The sequence below is a fragment of the Condylura cristata genome, unplaced genomic scaffold (genome assembly GCF_000260355.1).
Source record: "Condylura cristata isolate star-nosed mole 26May11 unplaced genomic scaffold, ConCri1.0 scaffold00018, whole genome shotgun sequence".
Taxonomy (NCBI): Eukaryota; Metazoa; Chordata; class Mammalia; order Eulipotyphla; family Talpidae; genus Condylura; species Condylura cristata.
In genome coordinates this window covers 35,150,753-35,163,048 of record NW_004567119.1, presented here as the reverse complement: position 1 = coordinate 35,163,048, position 12,296 = coordinate 35,150,753, and positions in this window count along the sequence as shown.

The window sequence follows — 12,296 nt, the reverse complement described above, 5'->3', positions numbered from 1 at the left end:
TGGGCCACCTCTGGGGCTGGCGATCAAACTCACACTGAAGTGGCTGCAGCTGGCTTGCAGAGATGATTCCAAACCTATTGCACCACCAGGGAGGGCCCAAATTCATATATTTTCAAAACAAAAATCTATATTGTAGACAATGCTGTCTTACTGAAACATGTTAGAGGCATATGGTCACAATAGCACATGACGAAGTTCAGAATAGAGTTGAGACCAAGCGGCTCTCAGAGCTCTCCTCCTGCGGCCCTGCGAGTTGGTGAGTTTTCAGCCAGCACTAGAGGTCACCAACCTGAAGTCTCTCCTCTTTTGTCTCCCTTTTGCCAGCACACATTGAATAAGGAGGGGTCACTGTTTGGCCAAAAGCCAAAAAGTTAAAAGACCACACTGGCCACAGAAGCAGGTAGTCTATGTGTGGGCAACCGGCTCAGGAAGGTGAAGAGAAAAAAACACAGGACATCTCCAGGGTGCGTGAGGCTGCTGTGAGCTGCGATATAGTTTCTCCAGTTCGAACAGAGCAAGTTCACTAAAACATGACTGTCTCAAAAACAGGGTAAGACGTTAATTAATTCGTTTGTTGATTCCATCCAATGAAGGAGCATTTTTTATTTCTTAGCCTCAGGCCTAGACTTTCAGAAGGCTGATCGCCCTGCATAATGATTTCATCTGAATTTCTTTTTTTTTTTTCCAGGTGACTTTAAGATATGACCAATGTTTTACATGACCAATTTATATTAGTCACCTCTGAGAAATCTCGCACCAGTTCCCGTCTGTAAATAGGGTATCTCTTCAAGTTCTACTTTGCTCTGTCTTACTTCCCGGACGGAGGAATTGAGAATTCTACCATGAAGGGTTGATGCTATTGGCCTTTAGGATCTTTTTTCATGGATCTGTTGCTATATATTATCGCACAACCAAAATAAAAAAAAAATTAGTGCACTTATAAATCTAAAATGAAATTGGATCGATAAAGAAAAATGCAGCTAACTTGCAGTCATATTATTTGGAAATAACCTAATAGACCAGCTGCTTTTTTCTGAGTCTTCTAACTAACCATCTCAGGAGGGAAGTTGCATATCAGCTAATGAGGGAGGATTTCGGGGATATTAACCTGTATTGTTTTTTCCCAGCATTTTCTCTTCTGTCAAGCATTTGGGGGCCCTGCATTCTTTATCCTAGAGGAGGGTGGGACTGGCAACAGGGAACAATAAAACCTGTGAAGAAGAATGTCATCAGAAAACATGTGCTTCCAAGGAAACCTAACGAACTAAAATTAGCAATTTATATTTATATACATTAACTTAAAAAATCAGTTTTTCAGGGCCTGCCTGGTGTCCCAAGGGTTAAGTCTCAGCACTATCACCACTACAGAGCTAGGGAGGTGACCCAAGTGGCGCAGCAGACCTCTCCAGTCTCATCCACTGCTCCCCTCAGCAGTGTATATCAGTCTTTCCTCCTGTACTTCCCACATTCTGTCTCTGGTGAATCCACTCACCGCCCTTCCGTCACCTCTGACCTACACCTCAGTTCTTCTACTTAACAAAAAAAAAAATCAGTTCCTCAACCACACCAGTCACAGTTCAAAAGTTCAGTAGTAACACGGAGCTGTTGGAAATCAATAATGGACAGCACTGATGCAGGGCATTCCCATCACTACATAACTGTACTGGAAGGTGTGGACTACAGTAAAGACAAAATATTTGTCAGAAGAAGGTGAGATAAGCCGAGTCCAGAGTTCATCTTCCATTAACTATGCACCTCTGTCTTGAAGACAATAGGAAAAAGACATTTACCTTCGTACCTTCTCTCAATAACCACCCTTAAAACAATCACAAAAATGAGAAGTTGCCATGTAAATGCCAAGGTTGGAGAAACTACACTTGTAACCCCCACACCCCAGCAGAGGAAGAGAGTCAGGAGGACCTAACATGGGAAGAGACACGCAGTTGGCTGCAGACGTCTGAGAAATGGAGCATAATCGTGAAGGGGCCAGCAATCAAGGCCAGAGCGTGAGACCAGGGACCTCTTTCCTTGAATGCAAATTTGGGGCCTGGTGAGCAGACTTCCTAAGGAAACTTTTGGCATGTGGAGCAGCAGAGAAGCAGCCTAGCAAGGAACATACTAATGCGTGGTTTTCACTAAAAGTCTTCTGCCAACAGCCAGCTGCCAGGAGAGGGAATCAGGAAACACCACACCGGTGACTGCAGATGTTTCGGCACAGAAGAGTTGAAGAGAACGCCGTCACATGAAGTTGTGCCATACATGAATGTTCTAAAAACCAGAAAGCATTGTTAGCCTAGGAAACCACCCTGCACTGATCCCCACACACCTACAAAGAGCTGGTCCAAAAATGAACTCATTTCAAGATTAACACGACGACTAATAATAATAGTAACAGTAAGTTATAATGATAAGTTATATAAGTCATATAATAAGTTTCTGCCCAATTCATAAATTATTTAATAAAGCCAATTGGATATAAAATAAAAATAATGATTATGATAGAATAAGCACAGTATCTACACACAGACAACTACAAGAGGGGGAAAGGAAAGGAGCAGAAAAAAACAAATTTATTTACCAGAAAAATATGGCCATGTCACAGATAAAAAATGGGGCCCAAGATACTTTTACAAACCAAATAATGAAATAAGAATTAAGCAAGGCTCACAAGAGACAGCTAGACTTAAGAAAAAACATGGAAGGAAAAAAAATCATGTAAATAAAAGTCCAGATGGAAATGAACAGAAGAATTTGCCCTGCATAAAACATGGAAGGAGACAAGGGGAGAAATTTCCTTAAAAGTGAGCAAAAGTAATGCTCACTTTGTAAATGAAAATGAACAGATGGTTTAAAAGAAATGGAGAGAAAATTGTAGATATGAATGACAAACCGGAAAGAATAAACTGTACATAATTTGTGTCACCAGTAGGGAATGTACTCACTGCATCTGCATTATATTTTCAAAATAATGTTTTTAAACGTGTGGATGACAGATAATCTCTGTATAGTGGATGCCATTTTTCATCTGTGAGTTTCACGCCCAGGTGAGGCTGACCCATTTGGGGGGTTCCGTCTGATATAGAAGCTTTACGTCTCTCCTTTGTGCTGTGCTGATCCTCAGGAAAGGCTGTCCCACTCCCCTACCTGGTAATGATTGTTCTGCCAGAATCTGGGGATCCAAGGTAGAGAAGGAGGGCTGAAAGGCGCCACCATTCAAAGGCTATGTCACCTTTCCTGGACCCAGGGTGGTGAGTGTCGGCTCCCTCAAAGGCTCCTTATGTCCCTAGCACCCAGGATAGGCTTCAACTCATCCACAAAATAAGCCTCCAAGAATTTGTGGGTGCTGAAAAAATGAACAGTTGCCAGCAGCAGAGTGGAAAAGGATAGAGGTGCTAACTGCTTAAATGGTCTTCTGCCAGTTCTTCTTATTCTAGTCCCCTAAGCCCTTGCTCTGACTTCTGGAAGTCCCTGGTCTGGAGCAGATTGGGTCTGAGCTTCCCACATCTGAGCAGGATTGGACTTTCTCAGGTCTGTGAGTCCAGTTGTCACTCAGACCTCTGCTCTCCAGCATTCAATGTCCTACTTTCTCCCATTTTTATCATCTTGGGTTAATTTTTTTCTTTAATGTCTTTCCTGTATTTTTTTTAATATTTATTTATTCATACAGAACTGGGGTACAAGCCAGAGGTGCGGGGGCAATGAGAGGATTCACCAGAAACAGTGGGAAGAGGAACAGGCAGACTGATGAAGTACACTGCTGAGGGGAGCAGCGGGCGGGTCAGGAGATGTCTGCAACGCCATGTGGTCACCTCCGGGGCAGGGGATCAAACTCACATTGAAGCGGTTGCAGCCAGCTAGTAGTGCTGCTCCTAACCTGATGGCCACCAGGGAGGGCCATACTGCATTTTTATAGAAGCTTTAAAAGAAAATTAGGGCCCTCCCTGGTGGTGCAACAGGTTAGGATACAGCACTGCAAGCTAACTGCTGCCACTTCAGTGCAGTTCGATCCCCAGCCCTGGAGGTGAGCCACATGGCGTGGCAGACCTCTCCTGACCCAACTGCTGCTCCCCTCAGCAGTGTACCTCATCCTTCTGCCTATTCTGCTCCCCACTGTTTCTGGTGAAGCAGCTCACCACTCATTCACCTCTGGCCTGTTCCCCAGTTCTGTATGCATCAATAAATAAATCTTAAAAAAAAATAGAAAGAAAATTACATGCATATATTTAGTCTGCTATTTTTCCACAGAAGGAGTTTTGGTCTCTAGCTCTCTAAAATGAACATCCAAATAACACTCTCCTGGGATTTGACTATTAAAAGAGATTTATATATTTAAAGCAACCAGTATCGTACCCTGTAGCTATTAAAACAGAACTTAAATGCAGGTGGAACCACACCCCCTCCCACACACACACACCAGGAAAATTAGGTAAATTCAATCAAGGGTAGACTTTAGATGTGGATTATTCAGATACTGAGCTTATTCTGGGTGTGAGGCACCCTTAGCCCAAGATGAGAAAATATAATTGACTACAGAACCCTGAGGATACTTAGACAAAAAGCATCAAACTTTCACTTGAAAGACACTATGAAAACAGGACATACATTCATAATCAGTTGTGTATCTGGGGAGATATCGGGGCTTGAATAGGGCAATACTAATAGAACATGGCCTATTGCCTGACTCCTGAAATTTAAGTAGTAAAAGCAGATCACAATTCCCCGTTAATTAGGACCACCTACAGTGTTGGAAACCTTTTTGGATGATCAAAGAAGAGGCATACTTAATCCAGGAGATGTTGACAAGCTCTTCAGCTTGTTAGCATAATATGACTTTTGACTAAGCGCTTGATGTACAAGCTCTTTTATGCTCTGCCATAGTTTGGGTTTAATAGTTTTTGAAGTGATATTCTTTACATAAACAATGAAAGTTAAGAGGGAATTTGATTTATGCTGGTGCCTATCCACATATCATTTACTATTGAATATATATTTTTTAATAGTTCCTCCTACTACAAGAATTATAAAATGCTTTAACATGCTAAGAACGTTAGGTTTATTTTTGAAATGCACCCATAAACATCTAAAATGGACTGACTCATCTGTTTCTACCTTACCTGCTTCACAACAACTGAGATACTGGTTCCTAACATTAAACTTCAGGGAATTGCAAAAAAAAAAAAAAAAATGCACTCTAGGTAAGGGGTCTCAACCAATGACTTCCTGAATTTAAGAAGAATTTTTGAAAGCCTCTAGTCTCTAACAGTGTTCTGTGTGGCATAAGAGAAAAACCATTTCCTCTGGCTCAGATAAGCATGGGTTATTTCCCACACTCCACTTATTATCTGTGTGCTCTGGAAAGTAAAGACCATAACACCAACTTTTAGAATTGTCTGAAGGCATGAAAAAGAAAATGTCAATATTTCAATTGGGTTCTCCATAATTTGTAGCTCTTACCAATAAATATTCTTTTTTCACTTCAACTAAAAGCAAAATGAAAAGTAGTGCCATATTGGTCAAAAGCAAATAAACAGCATTCAAAATAAATGTAGGTGGAATATCATTAAAATTATCTCATTTGGGGGCCCTCCCAGGTGGTGCAGCGGGTTAAAGCACAGCACTAAGAAGCCAAAGCCACCTCTGCATGAGTTCGATCCCCAGCCCCAGAGGTGACCCACATGGCGCGGCAGACCTCTCCTGACCCGCCCGCTGCTCCCCTCAGCAGTATACTTCGACGATCTGCCTTTTCTGTTCCCCACTCTGTCTCTGGTGAATCCTCTCATTGACCCTGCATCTCTGGCTTGTACCCCAGTTCTGTATGCATGCATAAATAAATAAATCTTAAAAAAAAAAAGTAAGCTTTAACTGAATAAATAAACCCTTTAAAAAAAAATGATTTCCTTTTGGGGCTCTCCCTGGTGGTGCAACTTTATGAAGCTTTCTGAAGCCACTGCAGCACGAGTTTGATACCCTGCCAAGGAGCTGACCCACATGCATGGCTGACCTTTCCTGACCCACCTGCTGCCCCCCTCAGGAGTGTGTTTCAGAAAATCTGCCTATTCTGCTCCCCACTCTCACCCACTACACCTCTGGCCTATACCCCAGTTCTGTAAGCATAAATAAACATATCTTTTTAACAAACTATTCCACTAGCCAGTGTGCAATTCAATTTGCACAGTAAACAATCATCTATCGGGCACTTAAATGCCAAACTCAAGGTGAGGAACTGGGCGTATATGCTTGGTACTCTTGGATAACCCTGACTCAGCAGGTCAAAGGGGCTTTCTGCCATTTTCCTTGAGATGTGTCCTCCCTCTGTGAGCATATGGAATTGGTAACTGTCACTTTCCATATCTATGGGCGGATTTATTAGAAGGGAAGGAAGCAAAAGTCGGCTTTCTCTTTATATTTTGCAACGTAATGAGACTTTCTGTTCATTGTACTGTAACCTCCCTGTGAGAGAACAGAGAATGGACAAAAGAAAAAGTCAGGGTGAAATCAGTGCACAACCTCACGGCCTCTCATCTGAGGGATGAAAGAGACAAATAGTCATCTCAAGGGAAGTGGCACTGAGCAAGTGGTATCCATGAAGCTTCTTCCCTGGCCCTCTTCCTTGGCCCAATCCCCCAGGCCATTCTTCCGCATTCAGGGACCAAAGGTTAAGGTGTGGGTGGGAGCTCATCAGGAAATGAGGTTGGAGGAGCAGGCTGGAGCCAGGCTGGAGAGATTAGCTTCATCCTCCAGGCACCAGGGAGCCAACAGAGGTCTTTAAACAGGGAAGCCATGTGAACAGATTAGCTTTTCAGGATGAAAACCCCCGATAGTGGAAAATGGACTGTGGGAGGAGAGACGTGTTAAGGGAACCGATTAAATGACGGTTGGCTTATTGGATTTTCTTATGCAAAAACTATATATTATTTCATAAAACATCCTTATGGGTCTCAAAGTACTGGAATTTTTAATGTTTAATTAATTTTCAACACAATTTTACTCCCCAAGAATTTTCTTTCACTACTCATTAGAATATGTTCAAATTTTATTTTATCCTAACAGAAAATAAGGATGTAATCCAACATAAAGTTTTAGTTAAGATATTCATGGTCATCAACTCCTTCATAAGAATTAATGAATAAAATGCTCTGCATTTATATATGAAAATTTACTCTGTATATGAAATTCTTAATCTTGAATTGAAAAAAAAAAGTCTTTCCTTTAGAAATATTTGTTTGCTTGGTCTCCCATGGCACAATTTGTTTATTTCCCTGCATAAACGGATCGCATACGTTTAGATGTAAACTAGATGTTAAGTGACAGAGCAACAAACTACCAAGCACGAGTCACTCTTGTTTCCAGCACTCCATAATCAGCTGTTAAGTGTGTATATGTGTATGGACAAGGTTCTGCTGGGTCTCAACGTAATAATATAAGTTTACTAATAGGATTTGCTCAAATTTCACTTTGGAAATTCATTCTTTTTAGAAGTTGTAAAGTATTCATAAAAGCTGAAAAATGTGCAAACATTTGCATTGATGGATGTTTTCTTACCCTCCATCAGGAAATGATGTACTTGAAACTCATTATAGATCTTCATAGAAACTCAACGGAATGTGCCTTGGGCTTTGTGCTCATCAGCACATACCGACTTGCCTGCATAATTCATATCTCTTGTGTCACATTTAATGTATAACATGTACTTCCTGTTAATTATGAAAATAAAAACACATCATATATTCTAAGTGCATAATTATAAAAATGCTGCAAAAAGTTACGTTTGAAGTCTATTAGCCGATTATTTCTCTTAGACACATGAAGCAGGAGAATTATATTCATGTGCTTTTTAAAATAAGTTTAACAATGCTTCCTTTTTCCCTTCCACCTGACTCTACAGAATGATATAGAGGCTCCATAACATAGGAAACAGGAAATAATAGAGACAGAGGAGTTACCAACTCTATCATCTTGAAACATTTAGACAAATAAATAAAATGAACTCAGGACTTTCCAGGACAGAACTGAGATTGTTCTCTGGATATGAAGACCAAAGCAACTCACTGATCAGTGATTAATTATTTTTTCTCTTTTAGAGGCATGATTTTTTAATATGTTTGTAGTGCATGGAAAAACAAAATTCCATGCAGGCCCTGATCCCATTAGCCCCAGCAGTCAAATTTCTCTTCGATAACATCTCTCTTTATAAAGAAGGCATAGATCATGTAATTAAAATTCTAACTACCTCTTATAAGTTATAATTTGAGCAGAGAGCATTTGTTCAGTATCATGTAGGATTCATAAATCCTGAACTGCCTGTGAAGGTGTAACCCCTGTATCAGTCTAAGCTTTCACACCTACATAATAGACAAGGTCCACTGAAGGCAGCACTTAACACTCTTTGTTACTAATTAAACAGGCATGATATTAAAAATTAATTAGCTAAAAAATTAATATTACATACTTGTCATAAGTAGTTATTGTGTGTCCTTTCACTGACTCACAGGAGAGAAACTTTTTGACATTAAACTTTGATTCCCTTTTTAAAAATAGACAGGATTGTTAAATTGGCTGTCATCAAATATAAACTCTTTTGTGTAGAAGCTGAAGATATAGACTTTGAATTCCCTAAAGTGACTCTATTTTGCCACCAAAAACCTTATCTAAAAATAGAGTGTGATTTGCTTCTTAATGCATATAACTCGTAAATTTATTCATTCGCTCATTTGTTAATTATCTATAAGCATCAGTAGAAACTAACATGTTTATAAAAATGTCTACTTGCAGGAACAGCAAAAAGGTTTTATCCAGCCAGTTATTTCCAATAGGTTAGCATTACTTCCACACTTCTATGAAGTCAGCAAATATTAATAACAATTATTATTATGAGAGCCCATAAATGAAGCTGAAAACAGTGTCAAGTATTTGCACCTTCTGAATAGTATTTCAAATACTTACTATTCTAGAAGTTCACACAAAGTATAGTAGAGAAGATAATCCACTGTCCTTTGAAGGGTTCACAGAAAAAGTATTTCATAGTGAGGAAAAAATACCTCCAAAAAACTCGAGGAGAGATGTCAAGTGAGCAATTTGATACCTGAACAGAAGCCGAGGACAGAGGTCTGGTTTTAAGATACAGAGCTGACTCTGGAGAAATGTGGAAATATTTTCTAGGTGGGCTGTGCTGGAGAATCATGCCAGTAAAGATAACTCCTCAGCTTACTCTATAGTTCATCGCAGCAGAAGCGTTAGATATGAAGAGCATATGACTAAAACATTAGAAACCTGAATGACTAGCAGAAAACAGTTATCTTCTTTCATGTGTAATACTCAGAGATGAAGTAGGCCAACTTTCCATGTCTGTACATTCACATTACTGATTTACATACTTTAACTCTCCTAGTGATTACATAGATGTAAAATCCAACTACTCAGCAAATTACCTGAAGAAAATACTTCTCTTTCTTCAGTTGTGATCGCTTTTCTGTATTTATATATTATGTAATAGATATTTGAGGTGGCAACTCCAAATACTAATTTTATTTGATACTGAAAATACCTAAACAATATTTCGATAAAGATTTTCAAATCCACTCCCTGCTTAGGACTTCCTGATTAATGGTATACTAGAATACATGTAGGCTAGAGATGCACATATCTTTCAGGGTTTGCTTAAATATATTAAGACATAGTTTTTTTTTTTAAAAAAAGCTTAGTTTTATTAGACAAAATTAGTTTCTATGTCTCAGAAAATTTCTTAAAAGTTCTGTTACTTCTACTGCTTGTCAACTGAAAAGTTAGGATGTGGTGAGGATAAAATGAGATAAAGTGTGTACAGCATGAAAGTGCTAGTAAATCATGACTGCATGATTATGGGAGTGTTATTATAGGAACTTGCACACAGACTGCTCTACAAGATGCTAAGAATGTGCTGAAATCATGACATTGCATTCTCAAATTTACTTGAGGCATTGCTTGAGGACCTACATTATGCAGCTCCTGCTTTTGAGGAATTTACAATTTCGTGATATAATAAATAAAAGATGTCAAAACCAATTTGCATTATACCAGCATATATGATATTGTCCAACTGAAATCTGGTCTATTAGAAATTTACAAATGATGGCTCTTGTGTTGTATAGAAAAAAAAAACCTATTTTTTTATTCTCATTAAAGAACAATTTTATTAAATGATCTCAAAATTATGAAATTATTTGATTGTTCAAATAGGAATATAATAACACTTGCAATATATGTTTGAAAGGATTCTCTCTTTAATTCAAAGGGTTTTAGATTTGTAAGTGATTTTTAAGTCCCCAGTTAAGCTTGTCGCTCTCCTGAGTAAAGGAGACTCACCCTCATTAGTCAAATGAAAGATGGATTGCATTTAGGAATATTCTAGTTTGTCCTCAGAATGAAACCCTCTCTCCCTTTTTTTCCCTTTCCTCCTCCTTTCAGCAAAGATTTATTTTCTAATTTGTTTCCTCTTTCCCCATGATTGATCATTAAGGGCCTGTTGTTTCACATTCATTAAGCTCAGGCTGGGTTCAGAGCAGTGCAGAAGACACTGAAGAACTTCACTCACTTGCTTCTAGTTGAACTGGGTTTATTTTGACTTTGTTCAGCTGCTGTCTCAGGGACTTACTCCCTTTGTCACTGTCCTCTTGTCCTTCCTATTAGTATTTTGGCTTACTTTCACAGATACATGGAGTGTTTCCTGTACCAAGAATTGAGCAATAGTAAGAAACATTAATTTTAACACAGTAAAATAAGGGAGCCATTCGAAAGCACGCGATGACAGGACAAGAAGACAGGCTTAACCTGACTGGGGACAAGCTATGGAGGACATGACAATTAGTTAGGTTTTAAAAAATCAGGAGAAATTTCCGAGAAGAGAGGATGTGAGAGTGTGGAGTGGAGAGAAGAACAAGGAGAGAAGCTGGTATTGGTTTCAAAGTCAGCTTTCTGCAAAGCAACAGACAAGCAATGATGCACCAAAGCATGAACGAGACTGGTGCTTGTGGTTACGGAAAGCTAGATATGAAAATTTGAGGATTCTAAATCTCGAGTCACAGAAATTTACACAGGGAGAGAAAAATGGCAGAAATTCTGCTTCATGGATGACCAGCTCCACTTCTAGAAGCTGAATGATAATTACTTACAAAGTTCAGGGGAAAAAATAACTTACTGATTTTTTCCGAATGCACACTTATCTTTAGGTGATGCTCCCGATTCCTAAATATTTACACCCAGCCCCAATTTCTCTCCTGAACTCCAAACTCGCAGCCCAATCCCAACTGGGTACTCCCAATTGAGTATCTGATGAAGACTTCAAACTTAGGCTCAAGACAGAAACCCTCCCACCTCACCCACTCTCAAGTTGCCCTCCCATTGTTCTCCTTATATCCTTTAATACAAACTCCAGGTCTTCTTGCTTCTGAGGAATCATTGCCTCTCATCACATTATCTGATCTGCAAGGACATCGTGCTGATTCCTTCTTGGAAGTATAAGCAAAAAACACTGTAGTCTAAGCAACTGTCACTGCTCACATGATGACTAAGTCGTCTCTCAGCTGGGCTCCCAGGCTTGTTCTTCTAAGGTGATTCCCCACCTACAGCAGAGTGAAGCTTTAAAAACAGGTTGGCGCATACCTCCAGCACATGTTTCTCCGCTTCATCTAGAAAGTAAAGACCCAGGTTCTCACCATGACCTATGAGGGCTCTGGGATTACCCCTGAGACCTCTCTGACTTTTTCTTCCACTTTTCGTTCAACTGCTTACTCAACTCCAGCCCTCCTTGCTGTTCGGACATGCCAAGTGCATTTCTGCCTCAGGAAACATGCTCTATTCACTCGGCCTGGAATGCACTTCCCAAAGCACACTTTCTTTCTTATATATTTGTATATATATAAATCTTTATGTCTACAGCTATGCATTTACAGTCTACTTGTTGACAGCCTATTTCTCTCCACTAGGAGAAAAGCACCATGTGAACTGGTGTTTGGGTTAGCCTCTTAATCTCCAAATCCCCAGTTCCTACAACAATATAACACTTAGAAAAGTTGTGTCGAATGAATGAAGTGGAGACGCCATCCTAAATATATTGTCTCCTAGTGAGATATTCTAAGTTCCTCTGTTTTCCCTCTGATCCTCCATCTCCTTTCACTCCCAAGATATGAGCCTTCTGAGAGCAGAGACCAAATCTCCTCCCTCAGTCATCCTTCACCTTCATATTCTAAATATTAGTATGCTCTGGTATATCCGCCCACTCAAGGACAACAGAAGGTTTCACTGACCCTCTCACATTTACG